General features: G+C 48.6%; 1 protein-coding gene across 1 annotated transcript in view; it reads right to left on the minus strand.

Annotated features, from left to right (window-relative positions):
- LOC143997727 (ALS2 C-terminal-like protein) overlaps positions 1-17,835 on the minus strand; it is a 197,452-nt gene extending 179,617 nt beyond the window's left edge. The window contains exon 1 of the mRNA XM_077493510.1: positions 17,728-17,835. The gene's annotated coding sequence lies outside the window, so the exon portion shown is untranslated. The remainder of the gene's footprint in view (positions 1-17,727) is intronic.
- Positions 17,836-23,676: the final 5,841 nt, after the last annotated feature.

Raw genomic sequence — 23,676 nt, forward strand, 5'->3', positions numbered from 1 at the left:
AAAATGTCTTCATCATTTTAGGCCGATATGTATTCTGCTACGTGTTTTTTGGTAAAACAAAGTCGCAATAAGCGGATATCGTTTGGTTTGCGCAAAAGTTATCGCGTCTACAAACTCTGGACTTTTTATTTTTATGTTTTTTTACTAGTAATGGCAGCGATCAGCGATTTTTATCGGGACTGCGCTATTCAGCTGGCCAAATCGGATAATAACTGACACTTTTTGGGGACCAGTGACACCGATACAGTGATCAGTGCTAAAAAAAAAAAAAAAAAAAAAGCACTGTCACTGTACTAATTACACTGGCAAGAGAGGGGTTAACATCAGGGGGTTAAATGTGTTCCCTAGGGAATGCTTTCTTGCTGTGCGGGGGATGGTTTAACTGTAGGAAGACAGAGATCCGTGTTCCTGCTTAGCAGAAACACAGGCTCTTTGTCTTCCCTTGTCACAGACCGCCGTTCTGCCTCAGAACGATTGCCGGGTTCCTGGCGGACATCGCCGGACCCGCTGGTCGGCTGCCTCTGCGTCCAATCAAAGTTGGAGTGGGGCTCTGGTGGCGTGGCGGTGACTCGCCGCCAAAAAAAAAAAAAAAAGTCACGTACAGGTACATGATTTTGCACTTAAGGGGTGCCCTGCGGCAGTATATGTACGTGGGATGGTCCTTAAGCTGTTAAATAAAAATAATAAACATACGTTATGATTCCACCACCACGTACTTACTGTAGATCTTCTGTGTGCCAATAAATGATCTTCCAATCCTGCAGGGTAACCTGATAAAGCAGTCGCTCGCAAGCCAGAGAGAAGCCGCTGCTGCCTGCGAGATGGGGTAAAGTGCAACTGACTGACCGACCAGGGGTGGGTGGGGGGTTGGCACCCTGTGACCGACCGGGGGTGGGTAGGGGGTTGGCGCCCTGTGACCGACCAGGGGTGGGTGGGGGGTTGGCGCCCTCTGACCGACTGGGGGGTGGGTGGGGGGTTGGCGCCCTGTGACCGACTGGGGGTGGGTGGGGGGTTGGCGCCCTGTGACCGACCGGGGGTGGGTGGGGGGTTGGCACCCTGTGACCTACCGGGGGGTGGGTGGGGGGTTGGCGCCCTGTGACCGACCGGGGGGTGGGTGGGGGGGTATGGCGCCCTGTGACCGACCGGGGGGGTGTGGCATCAAGTGGATTGTTTGCCCCCCCCCCCAAAAAACAAACACCAGCCTCTACTGGGATTTACACTCACCGGCCACTTTATTAGGTACACCTGTTCCATTGCTCGGTAACGCAAATTGCTAATCAGCCAATCACATGGCAGCAACACGTGGACGAGGTGAAGCCGACTTGCTGAAGTTCAAACCGAGCCTCAGAATGGAGAAGATAGGGGATTTAAGTGACTTTGAACATGGCGCGGTTGTTGGTGGCAGACGGGCCGGTCTGAGTATTTCTGGGATTTTCACACACAACCATCCCTCGGGTTTTACAGAGAATGGTGGGAAAAAGAGAAAATATGGGCAGACTGGTTCCAGATGATAGAAAGGCGACAGCGACTCAAATAACCACTCGTTACGCCCAAGGTATGCAGAATACCATCTCTGAACACACAACACATCCAACTTTGAAGCAGATGGGCTACAGCAGCAGAAGACCGCACCGGGTGCCACTCCTGTCAGCTAAGAACAGGAAACTAAAATTCAGGCAGGATCACCAAAATTGGAAAAAGAAGATTGCAGTGGCGGCTGGTGCTCAACATTTGGGGGGGGGGGTGCCCCATAAATTGCAGCCACTGTGCCCATCAAATGCAGCCACTGTGCCCCATAAATTGCAGCCATTATGCCCATCAAATGCAGCCACTGTGCCCCATAAATTGCAGCCACTGTGCCCCATAAATTGCAGCCACTGTGCCCATCAAATGCAGCCACTGTGCCCCATAAATTGCAGCCACTGTGCCCATCAAATGCAGCCACTGTGCCCATCAAATGCAGCCACCGTGCCCATCAAATGCAGCCACTGTGCCCCATAAATTGCAGCCACTGTGCCCATCAAATGCAGCCACTGTGCCCATCAAATGCAGCCACTGTGCCCCATAAATTGCAGCCACTGTGCCCATCAAATGCTGCCACTGTGCCCATCAAATGCAGCCACTGTGCCCCATAAATTGCAGCCACTGTGCCCATCAAATGCAGCCACTATGCCCCATAAATTGCAGCCACTGTGCCCCATAAATTGCAGCCACTGTGCCCCATAAATTGCAGCCACTGTGCCCATCAAATGCAGCCACTGTGCCCCATAAATTGCAGCCACTGTGCCCATCAAATGCAGCCACTGTGCCCCATAAATTGCAGCCACTGTGCCCATCAAATGCAGCCACTGTGCCCCATAAATTGCAGCCACTGTGCCCCATAAATTGCAGCCACTGTGCCCCATAAATTGCAGCCACTGTGCCCATCAAATGCAGCCACTGTGCCCCATAAATTGCAGCCACTGTGCCCATCAAATGCTGCCACTGTGCCCATCAAATGCAGCCACTGTGCCCCATAAATTGCAGCCACTGTGCCCATCAAATGCTGCCACTGTGCCCATCAAATGCAGCCACTGTGCCCCATAAATTGCAGCCACTGTGCCCATCAAATGCAGCCACTGTGCCCATCAAATGCAGCCACTGTGCCCATCAAACGCAGCCACTGTGCCCCATAAATTGCATCGACTGTGCCCCATAAATTGCAGCCACTGTGCCCCATAAATTGCAGCCACTGTGCCCATCAAACGCAGCCACTGTGCCCCATAAATTGCATAGACTGTGCCCCATAAATTGCAGCCACTGTGCCCCATAAATTGCAGCCACTGTGCCCATCAAATGCAGCCACTGTGCCCCATAAATTGCAGCCACTGTGCCCCATAAATTGCAGCCACTGTGCCCCATAAATTGCAGCCACTGTGCCCATCAAATGCAGCCACTGTGCCCCATAAATTGCAGCCACTGTGCCCATCAAATGCTGCCACTGTGCCCCATAAATTGCAGCCACTGTGCCCATCAAATGAAGCCACTGTGCCCCATAAATTGCAGCCACTGTGCCCCATAAATTGCAGCCACTGTGCCCCATAAATTGCAGCCACTGTGCCCATCAAATGCAGCCACTGTGCCCCATAAATTGCAGCCACTGTGCCCATCAAATGCTGCCACTGTGCCCATCAAATGCAGCCACTGTGCCCCATAAATTGCAGCCACTGTGCCCATCAAATGCTGCCACTGTGCCCATCAAATGCAGCCACTGTGCCCCATAAATTGCAGCCACTGTGCCCATCAAATGCAGCCACTGTGCCCATCAAATGCAGCCACTGTGCCCATCAAACGCAGCCACTGTGCCCCATAAATTGCATCGACTGTGCCCCATAAATTGCAGCCACTGTGCCCCATAAATTGCAGCCACTGTGCCCATCAAATGCAGCCACTGTGCTCATCAAATGCAGCCAATGTGCCCATCAAACGCAGCCACTGTGCCCCATAAATTGCAGCCACTGTGCCCCATAAATTGCAGCCACTGTGCCCATCAAATGCAGCCACTGTGCCCATCAAACGCAGTCACTGTGCCCCATAAATTGCAGCCACTGTGCCCATCAAATGCAGCCACTGTGCCCATCAAATGCAGCCACTGTGCCCATCAAACGCAGCCACTGTGCCCCATAGATTGCATCGACTGTGCCCCATAAATTGCAGCCACTGTGCCCATCAAATGCAGCCACTGTGCTCATCAAATGCAGCCAATGTGCCCATCAAACGCAGCCACTGTGCCCCATAAATTGCAGCCACTGTGCCCATCAAATGCAGCCACTGTGCCCATCAAACGCAGCCACTGTGCCCCATAAATTGCAACCACCGTGCCCATCAAATGCAACCACTGTGCGCACCAGACTGTTGTAATTCCTACACCGTTCACCAGATTTGGATGTAAATACCCTCAAATTAAAGCTGAAAGTCTGCAGGTAAAGTACATCTTGTTTCATTTCATTTCAAATCCATTGTGGTGGTGTATAGAGCCAAAAAGATTAGAATTGTGTTGATATCCCAATATTTATGGACCTGACTGTATATGCAATGGATAGGTTCATGCATAGCATGAATCTATCTGTGGCCGCCCCCCTATTCATGCGTCCTGCCCCTATCAGGGCACCAGGCGCATGAATTACAACGGCAGGGTTTTGTTTTTTTAACCACCTGATCAGAGCCAGGGGCTCTAACAGGTTATAAAATAGCATGGGCTCGGGTCGCAGAGAGTGCTCTCCGATCCAACCCAGGTGTGATACAACAGCAAATGAATATTTGCTGTTGAAACACCGATCCTCAATCCAGCCCATCAGAAGCAGGTGACCTGTTTTCTGATTGGCCAAAAAAAAAAAGAGAAGACCTCCCAATTGGCTGCCGAGGAGGAGGGAGGAAACAGAAGCCACCGCCGCAATGACCCATAGAGGGCAGGAGAACGCGAGGCTGCCACCGAGCAGGGAAAGCCTCCAGTGATGGGGTAAGTGCTACCTACCAACCGACCGTGGGGGGTTGATATACTGTTAGCCCCCCCCCCCCGGCTTGCGATGAATGCTGGCGATGGGGTAAGTGCTACCTACCGACGGGGGAGGGGGTTGATATACTGTTAACCCCCCCGGCCTGTGATGAATGCTGGCGATGGGGCAAGTGCTACCTACCGACCGGGGGGGGGGCGGGGGTTGGCATACTGTTAGCCCCCCCCCCACCCGGCCTGCGATGAATGCTGGTGATTGGGTAAGTGCTACCTACCGACAGTGGGGGGGGGGGGGGGGGTGGGTTGGCATACTGAATGCTGGCTGTATGGACAGCCAGGGATAGCTGCGGCTGCTGGTGATCTGGCATTGAAGTGTACAGGGTTCAGCGGCCACATCTAGTCACTCACAGCTGGCAGAAATAGATGCACTGTCAGTGCCTGTGATTCGTCACATGTGGCGACCCATCACATTTGGCTACCCGCTGGACTGCGCATGCACGCCGCCGCCATATGCGTTCCGACACTGTGGCGATCTGCGCTTGATGGGGAGCCCGGGCAATAGGAGATTATGGGGCCACACAGTATACACACACACAGTATACAATCACACAATATACACAGACATGTTTCTATTGGCTGAGAAGGTACTGGAGAGGTGGGGCAGCTATAATCTTGGGATTTTTAGACCAAAAGGATGTCGGTAAGGGACATTTCAGAGACGGATGTAAAAAAAAACACACATTTTTACATACTGTCCCTGGTTTTACTGAGGCTGGCAACCCTGATGGGGCCCCCTAGTGGCATGGGGCCCTCGGGCAGTGTCCGAGTGGCCCAATGGTCAGTCCGCCCCTGAGTCAGATTATAATTATGCCAAGCGAAGCGAGGGGCCGTGCCCGAAGCGTGGCGAGCGTACTGAGCCCACGAGGGGCCCTGTAGCAAAGTGGTCTTACAACAGTGTTGGAACGCATATGGCGGCGTAGCAAAATGTGATGGGTAGCCGAATGTGACGTGACACCTGTTCACATTAGATACCAGTGTTTCCTGCGCTGCATTTAACCACTTGCCTGCCGGGCACTTACACCCCCTTCCTGCCCAGGCCATTTTTCAGCTTTCAACGCTGTCGCATTTTGAATGACAATTGCGCGGTCATGCTACACTGTACCCAAATGAAACTTTTATCATTTTCTTCACACAAATAGAGCTTTCTTTTGGTGGTGTTTAATCACTGCTGGGTTTTTTTACTTTTTTTTTTTACTTTTTAGAAAAAAAAAAGACCAAAAAATGTGAAACAAAAGTATTTTTTCTTAGTTTCTGTCAGTAAATTTTGTAACTTATGGAGCATACACACGATCGGAATTTTGGTTGGGAAAAAAACGCAGATTTTTTTTTTTCGATGGAATTCCAATGGAATTCCGCTCAAGCTTGGCTTGCATACACACCGGTCACACAAAAGTTCTCTGAACTTTCGACCATCAAGAACGCGGTGAGGTACAACACTATGACAAGCCGAGAAAATTACGTTCAATGCTTCAGAGCATGCGTCAAATTGTTTCCGAGCATGCGTAGGAATTGCGCACGTTGGAATTTGTACAGACGATCGGAATTTCCAATCTGAACTTTTTCTGGCCGAAAAATTGAGAAACTGCGCTCAGTCTTTTGCTGGTCAGATGGAGCACACACACGTTTTCTGACCAGAAGCTTTCATCAGACTTTTCCTGCCTGAATTTCCCATCGTGTGTACGGGGCATGAGTCATTTTTCTCCTTCACTGATGTGCACTGCTGTGCGCTGATGAGGCGGCACTGATGGGCACTGATAGGCTGAACTGGTGTGCATGGATGAGGTGGCACTTATGGGCACTGATGAAGCGGCACTTATGGGTACTAGGGATGTAACGGATCAAAAAACTCATCGGATCGGATCGTTCCTCGGATCAGAGTCACGGATCGGATCATTTTTCGGATCAGCAAATAATAATTGAATTTGCAAAAACCTGTGAAAATTCCACCACCATATAGTCCCCACTGTAATATCCACGTCATCTCCCCCAATGTAATATTGGCGGAGCATGGATGAGTATGGCTGGGTATTACCGAGTATTGCAGGGTATGGCTGGCTATGGTTGGGTATGGCAAAGTATTGGCAGGGTATTACAGAGTATTGGCAGGGTATTGCAGAGTATTGGCAGGGTATTGCAGAGTATTGGCAGGTAAAGTATTGGCAGGGTATTGCAGAGTATTGGCAGGTAAAGTATTGGCAGTGTATTGCAGGGTATGGCAGGGTATGGCAGAGTATTGGCAGGGTATGGCAGAGTATTGGCTTTCCTAAGGCCGAGACCGCAAAGCCTTTACACACTCTGACGCACCTGAAAATGCATTTAGCTTCTTTTAAAAAAATGCAAAAGGTTTCCCTGTGGGGTTTTGTTTTTCAGCAAAAAATTCAAAAAGATTATAAAATATATTTTATTACAAAAACTGAATGAAATTACAGAGGCATGGGTATCTGTTAAAACATGAGCTCTGTGATAGAGCACCGTATTTGGGAGGCTTGCTTTACAGCCATTAGTGGTAAAATGTAATTTTACTAATTATAATGTTATGTGTTGGAATCAGTATACATTATTGTTTGATTATTGTTTGATTTTCAATGTACTCATTTACATATTGTATTTTCTAGAATTTTTTACTTTTTCCCCCTTGAAGAAGACCTCTATTATATATGGACGAAACGCGTCGGACGGTTCCAGTGTGATTATATATGTACATCATGCTGTGTTTTATAGTGTTCACTGTGCGGCTATATTATTATGCATGTTTGTTAGCCTCTATCACAGTGCTCATGTTTTAACAGATACCCATGCCTTGGAAACCTTTTCCACGTTTTGTACCTTTATCGGGGCATGCAGCTTCCTTTTTGCTCACTCATTGTTGCGCTTTCCTATTTTTCGCAGTTGCATTTAGCTGCTTTACATTGAACTTCCAGTTGGGGTTTAGAACATTTTTTTATTATGGTTATAAAGTAATTATGTGCACTACGTAATAACAGAAACATTATTATGGTAATAAATTGTTACAATGACTCTTGTTGTTCTGTTTTGCTTTTTTTTTACTGACTAGAATAATTCTTTCAGCGCTGGCTTGCTGTGATGGTGGGAGGGTCTGCAATGTACAGTAAGGGCCCATTCATACTACAGTGCCTTGCAAAAGTCCCCCCCCCCATGGCATTTTTCGTGTTTTGTTGCCTCACAAGCTATTGGCTATTAGCCTGAACGTAGTCCCGTCATAATGAAATAACGTCATCACGTTACGAACGATCGGATTTTCCGACAACTTTGTCCAACCGTGTGTATTCAACACAAGTTTCGGACAAAATCTGTCGGACAAAATCCGACAGATTTTGTTGTCGGAATGTCCGACCTTGTGTACAAGGGCTTGGTCTCTTTGGATAAGTCTCTATGATTCTTGCCACATCTTACCACTGGGATTTTTGCCCATTCCTCCTTACAAAACTGCTCCAGCTCCTCAAAGATGTTGACAAGCACAAACCATCCAACTGGAAGTCTGACCACAGATTTTCTATTGGATTGAGGTCTGGGCTTTGACTAGGCCATTCCAACACATTTACATGTTTCCCCTTAAACCACTCAAGTGTTGCTCTAGCAGTGTGTTTGGGGTCATTGCCCTGCTGGAAGGTGAACCTCCGTACTAGCCTCAAATCACACACAGAGTGGTACGGGTTTTGGGAGGCGCATATACAAACCGTTGTAATTCCTACACTGTTCACCTGATTTAGATGTAAATACGCTCAGATTAAAGCTGAAAGTCTGAAGTTAAAGCACATCTTGTTCGTTTCATTTCAAATCCATTGTGGTGGTGCATAGAGCCAAAAAGATTAGAATTGTGTCGATGTCCCAATATTTATGGACCTGACTGTATATCACAGCAACAAATACCATAACATTAGCAGCGCTAAAATAATCCAAACCAAACATTTTAGGATTTGTTAAAAGTTCACAAAAATAGTGAAATACGTATGCAGTCCACTTTATACATAAAATGAGGCAGATGTAAATGTAGGATTGTCCATCACAGAAAAAAACATTGCGGATAGTAATTCAAAACAATTGCCTCCTCCACACTGCACGTGTCACAATCCCCCTAGGAAATGCACTTACCAGATGATACTGGGTTATACGCTTATCAGTCAATGGATGGTGCCTGCTCACTGCATTTCAAATCCATTGTGGTGGTGCATAGAGCCAAAAAGATTAGAATTGTGTCTGTCCCAATATTTATGGACCTGACTGTATGTCACAGCAACAAATACCATAACATTAGTGGCGCTCAAATAATCCAAACATTTTAGGATTTGTTAAAAGTTCACTAAAATAGTTAAATACGTATGACGTCCACTTTATACATAAAACGAGGCAGATGTAAATGTAGGATTGTCAATCACAGAAAAAAAAAACATTGCGGATAGTAATACAAAACAATCGCCTCCTCCACACTGCACGTGTCACAATCCCCCTAGGAAATGCACTTACCAGATGATACTGGGCTATTCGCTTATCTGTCAATGGATGGTGCCTGCTCACTGCATTTCAAATCCATTGTGGTGGTGCATAGAGTCAAAAAGATTAGAATTGTGTCGACGTCCCAATATTTATGGACCTGACTGTATGTCACAGCAACAAATCCCACAACATTAACAGCGCTAAAATAATCCAAACATTTTAGGATTTGTTAAAAGTTCACTAAAATAGTTAAATACGTATGAAGTCCACTTTATACATAAAACGAGGCAGATGTAAATGTAGGATTGTCCATCACAGAAAAAAAAAAACATTGCGGATAGTAATTCAAAACAATCGCCTCCTCCACACTGCACATGTCACAATCCCCCTAGGAAATGCACTTACCAGATGATACTGGGTTATACGCTTATCTGTCAATGGATGGTGCCTGCTCAATGCATTTCAAATCCATTGTGGTGGTGCATAGAGCCAAAAAGATTAGAATTGTGTCAATGTCCCAATATTTGTGGACCTGACTGTATGTCACAGCAACAAATACCATAACATTAGCAGCGCTCAAATAATCCAAACCAAACATTTTAGGATTTGTTAAAAGTTCACTAAAATAGTGAAATACGTATGAAGTCCACTTTATACATATAATGAGGCAGATGTAAATGTAGGATTGTCCGACGCAGAAAAAAAACATTGCGGATAGTAATTCAAAACAATCACCTCCTCCACACTGCACGTGTCACAATCCCCCTAGGAAATGCACTTACCAGATGATACTGGGCTATACGCTTATCAGTCAATGGATGGTGCCTGCTCACTGCATTTCAAATCCATTGTGGTGGTGCATAGAGCCAAAAAGATTAGAATTGTGTCGATGTCCCAATATTTATGGACCTGACTGTATGTCACAGCAACAAATCCCATAACATTAACAGCGCTAAAATAATCCAAACATTTTAGGATTTGTTAAAAGTTCACTAAAATAGTTAAATACGTATGAAGTCCACTTTATACATAATACGAGGCAGATGTAAATGTAGGATTGTCAATCACAGAAAAAAAAAAACAATCGCCTCCTCCACACTGCACGTGTCACACCCCCCCCTAGGAAATCCACTTACCAGATGATACTGGGCTATACGCTTATCAGTCAATGGATGGTGCCTGCTCACTGCATTTCAAATCCATTGTGGTGGTGCATAGAGCCAAAAAGATTAGAATTGTGTCAATGTCCCAATATTTGTGGACCTGACTGTATGTCACAGCAACAAATACCATAACATTAGCAGCGCTCAAATAATCCAAACCAAACATTTTAGGATTTGTTAAAAGTTCACTAAAATAGTGAAATACGTATGCAGTCCACTTTATACATAAAATGAGGCAGATGTAAATGTAGGATTGTCCATCACAGAAAAAAAAAAATTGTGGATAGTAATTCAAAACAATCGCCTCCTCCACACTGCACGTGTCACACCCCCCCTAGGAAATCCACTTACCAGATGATACTGGGTTATACGCTTATCTGTCAATGGATGGTGCCTGCTCACTGCATTTCAAATCCATTGTGGTGGTGCATAGAGCCAAAAAGATTAGAATTGTGTCAATGTCCCAATATTTGTGGACCTGACTGTATGTCACAGCAACAAATACCATAACATTAGCGGCGCTCAAATAATCCAAACATTTTAGGATTTGTTAAAAGTTCACTAAAATAGTTAAATACGTATGACGTCCACTTTATACATATAATGAGGCAGATGTAAATGTAGGATTGTCCGACGCAGAAAAAAAACATTGCGGATAGTAATTCAAAACAATCACCTCCTCCACACTGCACGTGTCACAATCCCCCTAGGAAATGCATTTACCAGATGATACTGGGTTATACGCTTATCTGTCAATGGATGGTGTCTGCTCACTGCATTTCAAATCCATTGTGGTGGCGCATAGAGCCAAAAAGATTAGAATTGTGTCGATGTCCCAATATTTATGGACCTGACTGTATGTCACAGCAACAAAACCCATAACATTAACAGCGCTAAAATAATCCAAACATTTTAGAATTTGTTAAAAGTTCACTAAAATAGTTAAATACGTATGAAGTCCACTTTATACATAAAACGAGGCAGATGTAAATGTAGGATTGTCAATCACAGAAAAAAAAAAACATTGCGGATAGTAATTCAAAACAATCGCCTCCTCCACACTGCACGTGTCACAATCCCCCTAGGAAATGCACTTACCAGATGATACTGGGCTATTCGCTTATCTGTCAATGGATGGTGCCTGCTCACTGCATTTCAAATCCATTGTGGTGGTGCATAGAGCCAAAAAGATTAGAATTGTGTCAATGTCCCAATATTTGTGGACCTGACTGTATGTCACAGCAACAAATACCATAACATTAGCAGCGCTCAAATAATCCAAACCAAACATTTTAGGATTTGTTAAAAGTTCACTAAAATAGTTAAATACGTATGAAGTCCACTTTATACATAAAATGAGGCAGATGTAAATGTAGGATTGTCCATCACAGAAAAAAAACATTGCGGATAGTAATTCAAAACAATCGCCTCCTCCACACTGCACGTGTCACACCCCCCCCTAGGAAATCCACTTACCAGATGATACTGGGTTATACGCTTATCTGTCAATGGATGGTGTCTGCTCACTGCATACACTCCGTCAGATGATCTTGGTGTTATACACTTGGCTTGCAATGGGTGTCGTCAGCTCTCTGCATGCGATCCGTCTAGAGGTTTGCTCGTCACAAGCAGAGAACAAAGATACACATAGACATCAGGCTGCCTGCAAAGTGGTCCAACGCTCTCCCTGCCGTGTCACTACTACAGCTGCGCACAGATGTTTTCTAGAGGTATTTTTGCTGCTGTTGTGACATTGGCACAGGAAAATGGTGCTTCTGTCATTGAGCTCTAAACTGATGAAATGTAAATCAGTGGGGAATCAGTGAAAAATGTAGGCGGTTTCCACTTCAGCTTTGGGTAGCAAATATTATAGCAAATCTGTATTATAATTAGTTACTATTCCTGTTTTGCACTTCCCAGTCGTACGACAAAATGAATCTGTATGTAAACTGCGAGAACAAACTTCTCTTATTTGCTCCGTTAAATAAACCATTTAAATCCTTGGCTGTCGTATCTGTTTGATTAGTACAGAAAGTACCCGCTGATCTGCCAAGAATCTTATGAGCCGATGATTTTCTGAGCTCTCCGCCTGTGCTGACTGCTATCAGTTACTTTGTTTCTGGCTGTCCCTGTGGACTACAGTACACCCCCCCCCCCCCTTAGAGGAGAGGTAGAGGCAAAGCCGGGACAAGGGCTGGGCAGGAGGGGCGGCTGCCCTTCCGTGGTGGGGATTTTGGGGAGTTGGGCTAGAATGTGTGATTTGGAGGGTGGGATTTGTACTAGGAAAGTGGAGTTGATTAGTGAGAGGAGAGGGGATTTGTGCTTGTATGGATAATTGAAGGGGGGGATTTGTGCTGGTAAGGATAATTGGGGGGGGATTTGTGCTTGTAAGGATAATTGAAGGGGGGGGGGTTGTGCTTGTAGGGATTATTGAAGAGATTTATGCTAGGAGAGGGAATGGTGTAAGTGTAAAGTCGAGGAGAGGGGATTTGGGGGAATTTGTGCTGGTAGAGGGGGGATTTGGAGGGGGGGGGTTGGTGCTAGGAGAGGGGATTTTGGGGGGTGGGGGACTTGTGCTTGTAGATATAATTGAAGGGGGGGGGGCTTGTGCTTGTAGGGGTGATTCAAAACATTTGTGCTAGGAGGGGAAATTTGAGGAGGGATGTAAGTGTAAGTTCTAGAAGAGGGGATTTGTGGTGGGGGGGTGGATTTTAGGCTCGTAGGAACAATTTAAGGAGAGGGATTTGTGCTAGGATGGAAAATTGGGAAGGGGTGTAAGTGTAAAGTCTAGGAGAGGGGATTTGGGGGGGGATTTGTGCTGATAGAGAGGGTATTTTGGGGTGGGGGACTTGTGCTTGTAGGGATAATTGAAGGGGGGGGGGATTTGTGCTTGTAGGGATGATTCAAAAGATTTGTGCTAATAGGGGAAATTTGGGGAGAGGTGTAAGTGTAAGTTCTAGGGGAGGGGATTTGGAGGGTGGGATTTGTACTAGAAAAGTGGATTTCTGCTAAGGAGGGGGAGGATCAGTGTGAGGAGAGGAGATTTGTGCTTGTAGGGATAATTGAAGGGGGCGGGGTTGTGCTTGTAGGGATGATTCAAAAGATTTGTGCTAATAGGGGAAATTTGGGGAGAGGTGTAAGTGTAAGTTCTAGGGGAGGGGATTTGGAGGGTGGGATTTGTACTAGAAAAGTGGATTTCTGCTAAGGAGGGGGAGGATCAGTGTGAGGAGAGGAGATTTGTGCTTGTAGGGATAATTGAGGGGGAGGGATTTGTGCTTGTAGGGATAATTGAGGGGGGGGGGGTTGTGATTGTAAGGATAGTTGGGGGGATTTGGGATTTGTGCTTGTATGGATAATTGGGGGGGATTTGCGCTTGTAAGGATAATTGAGGGGGGGGGGGTGATTTGTACTTGCAGGGATGATTGAAGAGATTTGTGCTAGGAGGGGGAATGGTGCAAGTGTAAAGTCTAGGAGAGGGGATTTGGGGGGATTTGTGCTGGTAGAGGGGAGATTTGGACGGGGGGATGATTGATGCTAGGAGAGGTGATTTTGGGGGGCGGGGGACTCGTGCTTGTAGATATAATTGAAGGGGGGACTTGTGCTTGTAAGGATAATTGAAGGGGGGGGGGGATTTGTGCTTGTAGGGATGATTCAAAACATTTGTGCTTGGAGGGAAAATAAGTTATAGGAGAGGGAATTTGTGCTGGGAGAGTGGGGTGGGGGGGGGGGGGGGGATTTCAAGCTTGTAGGGATAATTGAAGAGATTTGTGCTAGGAGGGGAAATTTGGGGAGGAGTGTAAGTCTAGGAGAGGGGATTGGGGGGAGGGGTTGTGCTGGTAAAGGGGGATTTGGAGGTGGGGGGGATTGGTGCTAGGAGAGGGGATTTTTTTAGGGGGGTGGACTTGTGCTTGTAGGGATAATTGAAGGGGGGGACTTGTGCTTGTAGGAATGATTCAAAAGATTTGTGCTAGGAGGGGAAATTTGGGGAGGGGTGTAAGCGTAAGTTCTAGGAGAGGGGATTTGTGTAAGTGTATAGTGTAAGTTTAAAGTCTAGGAGAGGGGATTGGGGGGGGGGGGGTTGTGCTGGTAAAAGGGGATTTGGAGGTGGGGGGGATTGGTGCTAGGAGAGGGGATTTTTTTGGGGGGGTGGACTTGTGCTTGTAGGTGGGGAGGGGGAGGACTTGTGCTTGTAAGGTGGGGAGGGGAATTGTGCTTGTAGGGATGATTCAAAAGATTTGTGCTAGGAGGGGAAATTTGGGGAGGGGTGTAAGCGTAAGTTCTAGGAGAGGGAATTTGTGCTGGGAGAGGGGGGGGGGGGGATTTGAAGCTTGTAGGGATAATTGAAGAGATTTGTGCTAGGAGGGGAAATTTGGGGAGGAGTGTAAGTCTAGGAGAGGGCAGGCATGTACTGGCCATTGGGACTACAGGGAGTTTCCCGGTGGGCCGATGGCTCAGTGGGCCACTCTGATGCAAGGGGGCTGGTGATGGGACACTCTGATGTAAGGGGGCTGCTAATGAGACACTTTGATGTAAGGGGGTGCTGATGGGACACTCTGATGTAAGGGGGCTGCTAATGAGACACTTTGATGTAAGGGGGTGCTAATGAGACACTCTGATGTAAGGGGGTGCTGATGGGACACTCTGATGTAAGGGGGCGCTGATGGGACACTGATGTAAGGGGGCGCTGATGGGACACTCTGATGTAAGGGGGCGCTGATGGGACACTCTGATGTAAGGGCACTGATGGGACACTCTGATGTAAGGGCGCTGATGAGACACTCTGATGTAAGGGGGCGCTGATGGGACACTGATGTAAGGGGGCGCTGATGGGACACTGATGTAAGGGGGCGCTGATGGGACACTCTGATGTAAGGGCGCTGATGGGACACTCTGATGTAAGGGCACTGATGGGACACTCTGATGTAAGGGCGCTGATGAGACACTCTGATGTAAGGGGGCGCTGATGGGACACTGATGTAAGGGGGCGCTGATGGGACACTGATGTAAGGGGGCGCTGATGGGACACTCTGATGTAAGGGGGCGCTGATGGGACACTCTGATGTAAGGGCACTGATGGGACACTCTGATGTAAGGGCACTGATGGGACACTCTGATGTAAGGGCGCTGATGGGACACTCTGATGTAAGGGCACTGATGGGACACTCTGATGTAAGGGCGCTGATGAGACACTCTGATGTAAGGGGGTGCCGATGAAACACTCTGATGTCAGGGGGCGCTGATGAGACACTCTGATGTAAGGGGGTGCTGATGAGACACTCTGATGTAAGGGGGTGCCGATGAAACACTCTGATGTCAGGGGGCGCTGATGAGACACTCTGATGTAAGGGGGTGCTGATGAGACACTCTGATGTAAGGGGGTGCTGTTGAGACACTCGGATGTAAGGGGCTGCTGATGGGACACTCAAAATGTAAGTGGGCCGGTCTGGATGAAGTCCAGGGCCATATTTCTTTCCCAGTCCAGCCCTGGGAGAGGGAATTGGGGGGGGGGGGGGGGGTTGTGCTGGTAAAAGGGGATTTGGAGGTGGGGGGATTGGTGCTAGGAGAGGGGATTTTTTTGGGGGGTGGACTTGTGCTTGTAGGGATAATTGAAGGGGGGGACTTGTGCTTGTAGGGATGATTAAAAAGATTTGTGCTAGGAGGGGAAATTTGGGGAGGAGTGTAAGGCCGCGTACACACGGGCGGACTGTCTGGCCTATTTAGTCCGCCGAAACACATTTCAGCGGACAGTTCGCTCGTGTGTGGGCTTCAGCTGACTTTTTCAGCGGACAGTCTGGCGTACTAAGTATTTCGGAATTTCCGTAATACTGTCCGTCATACTTTGGTTTCAGCGGACAATCCGCTCGTCAGTAGGCTAGTTGGACGGACTAAGAATGGCGCATGCTCAGAAAAGATTTACACGGCGGAAGGTTGCATTGCTGTGTATTGGACTTCCTATTTCTAGTCCCGTCGTACGTGCTGTACACGCCATCGCGCACGCTTTCGACGGACTGTTTGTGCATCCGTGTGTGGTCAAGTCCGTTCATTCGAAAGTAGGACGGACTGTCTGTCAGATTGTATGACGGACTAAGTAGGCCATACAATCCGCCCGTGTGTACGCGGCCTAAGTCTAGGAGAGGGGATTTGGGGGGATTGGTGCTAGGAGAGGAAATTGGGCGGGGGGGGGGGGGGGGGACTTGTGCTTGTAGGGATGATTAAAAAGATTTGTGCTAGGAGGGGAAATTTTGATAAGGGTTTAAGTGCAATTTCTAGGAAAGGGTATTTGGGGGTAATTGTGCAGTGTGACGTTTAGCGCTCCAATTGTTTGGGAGGAGGGAGGGGGTTTTCGCTGTCATATAATCCTCATACATTTTTGTTTTTTGTGGGGGGGGGGGGGGGGTCCTTTGGCATCTTCACCCTGGGCTCTAGATGATCTTGTCCCTGCACTGGGTGGAGGATTCTCTGCCGTCCCAGCCCTCGCCTCCTCCATAGATACAGTGCTGTGAGGGGGGGGGGGGGGGACAGTGTAAAAATAAAGTAAAATAAATTAATAAAAAAATTCACCCCTCTTAACACAAATCTCCCCTACAATTTCCTCTATTAGTACACATCTTCTCCCCCCAAATTGTGTATATATATATATATATTTTTTTGTTATTCATTAAAATGTATTTTTTGTTTTTTTTTATTGCATTTGCAAAACTGATGCACAAATACCGCACGACATAAAAAAAAAAAAACCCAAAAAAACGATCACCATATTATTTATTCCCTAGGGTCTCTGCTAAAAAAAAAAAAAAAAAAAAAAAAAAGAAAGATGAATCATGTTTGCGGGTTAGCAGGGCCGGGACAAGGAGTGGGCAGGACAGGAGGGGCGGCTGCCCCTGGTGCAATGGTTTATTGCAGGGGTAGGGGGCACCCTGACCCCAACCCCAAGGGAAAGGGGGGCGCAGCTTGGCATCTTTGCCCTGGGCGCTGGATGACCTTGTCCCGGCACTGTGGGTTAGAAGTAATTCTCTATCAAAAAATACTGATTTCAACTTGTAAAGCAAAACTGCCGCGCAAATACCGTGTGACAAAAAAAAAAAAAAAGCGTGACATGTTAGCTATCTATTTACTCGGGCGTAAACATAATTTTTGGGAGTAACATTATATATATATATATATTTTTTTTTTTTTTAATTATTATTCATTTATTTTATTTTTTTTACTGCATTTGCAAAACTGTTGCGCAAATACCGTCCAAAAAAAAAATAAATAAAAAAGATGCATCATGTTTGTGGGTTAGAAGTAGTTCTCTATCAAAAAATACTGATTTCACCTTGTAAAGAAAAAGTGCCAGGAAATGCCCGGTCATTCAGATGGTTAACATAAAACTTTCCCATAAATGATATTATTTTTAGGCAATTCTAGAACTGCAAAAAAAATAAAAAATAAAAATCACAATTCACAACAGAGAGAAGCAGCAGAGAGAGTGTAAAGATCGATCGGAGGGATGACGTTATATTCTCTATAAACCTTCTATCGTATACAGAGAACGATCGGACGGACTGAACTCACCGCTCGCCGCCCTCCATGCCTCTCTGCCTCGGGATCTCCAGGATTTCGGGGACTGGCAGGTTGTGACAATGTATTAACTTTCTGCATAAACAAGGAAGTGTCAGAGAGATCCTTCCCAGGGTGCACTGCTCACATTCCTCAAGGAGCGACTAAGCGGGGGCACCGTGCCAGGTGTCTGCCAGCCACTAAGGCGATTAAAATTAAACTACGACGCAGCGGATCGGTCACTGTGGTCATTAAATACCTTCATTCTAATGAAGATGGGAGTGGACTTTTATTGAATGAAATTGTTTTTTTTTATTTATTTTTTTATTTGTAAATAAATGTTATTTTAGTTAACCTCTTGCTTCCCACATAACACATATCTGCAGCGGCAAAGAGGAGTTTGTTGTGCTGAGTCACTTCTTGGCTTCTTATATCATTTGAGGAGTCCTGACATGCCCCGGAAGGAATTCTCGGCTCAGTCACTTTTCACCTGGCAGGTTCGGGAGTTCTCACCCAATGTTGTGTGTCCCTGTGACCTTCATCATAATATATCACCACAGGGATGGTGAGAACCCCTCATAATGGGCACAGTGGGTGTACAGACCCGGGAACTCAGCACAGGGATGGTGGGAACCCCTCATAATGGGCACAGCGGGTGTACAGACCCGGGAACTTTGCACAAGGATGGTGGGAACCCCTCATAATGGGCACAGCAGGTGTACAGTCCCGGGAACTCAGCACAGGGATGGTGAGAACCCCTCATAATGGGCACAGCGGGTGTACAGACCCAGGAACTCAGCACAGGGATGGTGGGAACCCCTCATAATGGGCACAAGAGGTGTACAGACCTGGGAACTCAGCACAGGCATGGTGAGAACCTCTCATAATGGGCACAGCGGTTGTACAGACCCGGGTACTCAGCACAGGGATGGTGGGAACCCCTCATAATGGGCACAGCGGTTGTACAGACCCGGGAACTCAGCACAGGGATGGTGGGAACCCCTCATAATGGGCACAGCAGGTGTACAGACCCAGAAACTCAGCACAGGGATGGTGAGAACCCCTCATAATGGGCACAGCGGGTGTACAGACCTGGGAACTCAGCACAGGCATGGTGAGAACCTCTCATAATGGGCACAGCGGTTGTACAGACCCGGGTACTCAGCACAGGGATGGTGGGAACCCCTCATAATGGGCACAGCGGTTGTACAGACCCGGGAACTCAGCACAGGGATGGTGGGAACCCCTCATAATGGGCACAGCAGGTGTACAGACCCGGGAACCCAGCACAGGGATGGTGGGAACCCCTCATAATGGGCACAGCAGGTGTACAGACCCGGGAACTCAGCACAGGGATGGTGGGAACCCCTCATAATGGGCACAGCGGGTGTACAGACCCAGGAACTTTGCACAAGGATGGTGGGAACCCCTCATAATGGGCACAGCAGGTGTACAGTCCCGGGAACTCAGCACAGGGATGGTGAGAACCCCTCATAATGGGCACAGCGGGTGTACAGACCCAGGAACTCAGCACAGGGATGGTGGGAACCCCTCATAATGGGCACAAGAGGTGTACAGACCTGGGAACTCAGCACAGGCATGGTGAGAACCTCTCATAATGGGCACAGCGGTTGTACAGACCCGGGTACTCAGCACAGGGATGGTGGGAACCCCTCATAATGGGCACAGCGGTTGTACAGACCCGGGAACTCAGCACAGGGATGGTGGGAACCCCTCATAATGGGCACAGCAGGTGTACAGACCCAGAAACTCAGCACAGGGATGGTGAGAACCCCTCATAATGGGCACAGCGGGTGTACAGACCTGGGAACTCAGCACAGGCATGGTGAGAACCTCTCATAATGGGCACAGCGGTTGTACAGACCCGGGTACTCAGCACAGGGATGGTGGGAACCCCTCATAATGGGCACAGCGGTTGTACAGACCCGGGAACTCAGCACAGGGATGGTGGGAACCCCTCATAATGGGCACAGCAGGTGTACAGACCCGGGAACCCAGCACAGGGATGGTGGGAACCCCTCATAATGGGCACAGCAGGTGTACAGACCCGGGAACTCAGCACAGGGATGGTGGGAACCCCTCATAATGGGCACAGCGGGTGTACAGACCCAGGAACTTTGCACAAGGATGGTGGGAACCCCTCATAATGGGCACAGCAGGTGTACAGTCCCGGGAACTCAGCACAGGGATGGTGAGAACCCCTCATAATGGGCACAGCGGGTGTACAGACCCAGGAACTCAGCACAGGGATGGTGGGAACCCCTCATAATGGGCACAAGAGGTGTACAGACCTGGGAACTCAGCACAGGCATGGTGAGAACCTCTCATAATGGGCACAGCGGTTGTACAGACCCGGGTACTCAGCACAGGGATGGTGGGAACCCCTCATAATGGGCACAGCGGTTGTACAGACCCGGGAACTCAGCACAGGGATGGTGGGAACCCCTCATAATGGGCACAGCAGGTGTACAGACCCGGGAACCCAACACAGGGGTGGTGGGAACCCCTCATAATGGGCACAGCAGGTGTACAGACCCAGGAACTCAGCACAGGGATGGTGGGAACCCCTCATAATGGGCACAGCAGGTGTACAGACCCGGGAACCCAACACAGGGGTGGTGGGAACCCCTCATAATGGGCACAGCAGGTGTACAGACCTAGGAACTCAGCACAGGCATGGTGAGAACCTCTCATAATGGGCACAGCGGTTGTACAGACCCGGGTACTCAGCACAGGGATGGTGGGAACCCCTCATAATGGGCACAGCGGTTGTACAGACCCGGGAACTCAGCACAGGGATGGTGGGAACCCCTCATAATGGGCACAGCAGGTGTACAGACCCGGGTACTCAGCACAGGGATGGTGGGAACCCCTCATAATGGGCACAGCGGTTGTACAGACCCGGGAACTCAGCACAGGGATGGTGGGAACCCCTCATAATGGGCACAGCAGGTGTACAGACCCGGGAACCCAACACAGGGGTGGTGGGAACCCCTCATAATGGGCACAGCAGGTGTACAGACCCAGGAACTCAGCACAGGGATGGTGAGAACCCCTCATAATGGGCACAGCGGGTGTACAGACCTGGGAACTCAGCACAGGCATGGTGAGAACCTCTCATAATGGGCACAGCGGTTGTACAGACCCGGGTACTCAGCACAGGGATGGTGGGAACCCCTCATAATGGGCACAGCGGTTGTACAGACCCGGGAACTCAGCACAGGGATGGTGGGAACCCCTCATAATGGGCACAGCAGGTGTACAGACCCGGGAACTCAGCACAGGGATGGTGGGAACCCCTCATAATGGGCACAGCAGGTGTACAGACCCGGGAACCCAGCACAGGGATGGTGGGAAACTGCCATTCCTCTCCTTGACAGCGAGGTGAGAGGTTGCTAGTTCCTTTGCTCCTGTGCTTCCAGAGACCAGGGGCTAGAGTTACTCCTCTGCCCCAGGAAGGATGCTGGATCCTGGGGAGGACCCTGGCGGGGGCCCCCTGGATAGGCCTCAACCTGCGGAAGATTCTGGGCCTGGCCCAAGGAAGGATGAATCTCTGTCTGCCTTTAGACGGAGGATTGTGGAAACGCTGAAGCGGATTGAGAAGGAAGAGGAGAAGTTGGGAGCTTTGAAAGCTGAATTTAAAAAGAAGAAGCAGATTTGTGCCAAAGTCTTCAGTAAGAAGAGACCGGCTCTAAGGCCTGAATTGAAGGACCTGGAACAAGCTCTGCGGAAGCAGAAGGAATTGGTGAGTTCTCTGAAGGAGAATAGTGGAGCTTTTAAAGAAAAATATAAAAATGAGGAGCGATTTAATCAAATGAGGAAAGGAGCTTCTTCCTGCATGGAGAGCGAGGAGATGGAAGCAGAGAGTGAGAAAGTGGGCCCGGAGGATGAGCCCAGCTGTTCAACATCTCAGACACCTGCTGAGCCCTCAATGGCGGAGGCCTCTGTCCCCTTCCCCCCCCAGCAATGTGGAACATCTGAGCCGGAGGATGAAGGTTCTGACATGCTGCATCTGATCAACAAACTGGAGTCCAGTCCAGATTCAGCTCCCCAGGAAGGTGAGGAGAAGATGGACACCGTTCCCAGCCCTGTGAAAGAAAGTCCTGTGGAGAGAGCAGGTGCAGGTACTGTGTGTGTGCAGGATGGTGGGATCTTTAATAACAATGGGCCTGCTGAGGGTTGTGGTACTGCAGACAGTCAGCCCAGACCCATAGACAATGTACAGCAAGCAATAACATCTGCTAATAACTGTCAGCTTCAGTCTGCAGAGAGGTCCATGGACAATACAGTGACTTTGCCTGGACCAGGCACAGCGGCTATTCCTGTGAATGGTGGAGGTGATGCTGGGAGCAGTAGTACTACAGCTCTCCAGGAGTCTGCAGCAGCCAAGACTGTGACGGCTCCCAGGATTGAAGCTGAGTGTTCGGGGGAGGGGGTGGGTCCTGCTAATCAGAAGACTGCTATCCCAGCTGATTCAGACTCTCTGCCAGCAGGTTTGAATGTATCTGAGGACAAGACTGCAAAAGCTGGAAGAAAAACTTATGCTGGTGTTGCTGCCACAGGATCTGGGAAGGGGGAACAAGCAGGGAAGGAGCATGGGGACGTTTTATCTTTCTCCCTGTTTAAAAGGAGGAATGTTGTACAATTGAAATGGGAAGGCGATGGAAACCCCCCACATAGGAGGGTGGTGGTGGATAAAATCCTGCAGATGGGGTTTAGGCCTGCGGATATCTTCGCCCTGATCAGTCCGGCAGGTTCCTATGAATATGATTTGTCCTTTATCCGTCCCGAGTCTCTGGACATATTTTGGGAGAAGTTTGAACACGTGTGTAGGGGCCTGCCGGACTGGAAAGGGCTCATCCCCAAACTTATATCCCGCCAGCCCCTCATTAAGATGGTGACAATACTTGTGCGCAATGAATCTATACCCCAAGGGGATCTGACTGTATGGTTGAGGAGGTATGGGGACGTCCTGAGCCCCCTGAGAAAGATTTTGGACGATCGGGGAATATGGACAGGGGGATGGTCTGTGCAGCTGAAACTAAAGGTTATTGATAATGTCGTCCAGCATCTGCCATCCTCAGCTTTCCTGGGGAGGGACAGGCTGACCATCTTCTACCCGGGCCAGCCAAAGCTCTGCAATAAATGTGGAGATAAAGGGCATCTTGCATCCTCCTGTCCAGTGATGAAGTGCTCCCTGTGTCAGGGTATAGGACATTTGGCAAAGGATTGTAACATTATAAGATGTAATCTGTGCAATGCAGTGGGACATCCTTATAGTCAGTGTCCTGAGGCAATGCACAATAAGCCTGAGCTCATGAGGGAGTTTTTCCGTCTGGACATGGAGGATGCACAGAGCTCATCAGCTGGAGGGCCTGTGATTCCATCGGAGTCTGTGCCCATACCCAATGTGTCTCCCCAGTCTGTGCCAATACCCAATGTGTCTGTGTCTCCCCAGTCTGTGCCCATACCCAATGGGTCCGTGTCTCCCCAGTCTGTGGTTCCCCAGTCTGTGCCAGTACCCAATGTGTCTGTGTCCTCCCAGTCTGTGCCAGTACCCAATGTGTCTGTGTCCGCCCAGCCTGTATGTAAAGTTTCAGTTGCCAAGAATGTGTCCAATCCTTCTGTTTCCAATCCTTCTGTGTCTTCTAAAATTGCAGAGGCAGCAAGAGGTGCTGAGGCTGGTGCATCAGGTGTGGTGCCAGTCCCCCTCCCCCGACGCTGCAGGGTTCCTATTGCAGATCGTGGGGGCCAGAGGAGTGGGGAAAATAGTGGGGAGGCTGGCCTGGTGGTAGATAAGGGAAGGGAGAGTGGGGGGGAGGGGGTTGAAGGGGAGGATAGGTGTGGGGAGGCTGGTTGTGGTTTATCCAAAGATGATATGGAGTGGTTGGAGGATAGGAGGAGGAGGGGCAAAAGAAGGAAAAAAAGGGGTTCAGTTCCCTT

The sequence above is a fragment of the Lithobates pipiens genome, unplaced genomic scaffold (assembly GCF_037356315.1).
Source record: "Lithobates pipiens isolate NorthernLeopardFrog02 unplaced genomic scaffold, aLitPip1_a1.2 Scaffold_19, whole genome shotgun sequence".
NCBI classification, from domain to species: domain Eukaryota; kingdom Metazoa; phylum Chordata; class Amphibia; order Anura; family Ranidae; genus Lithobates; species Lithobates pipiens.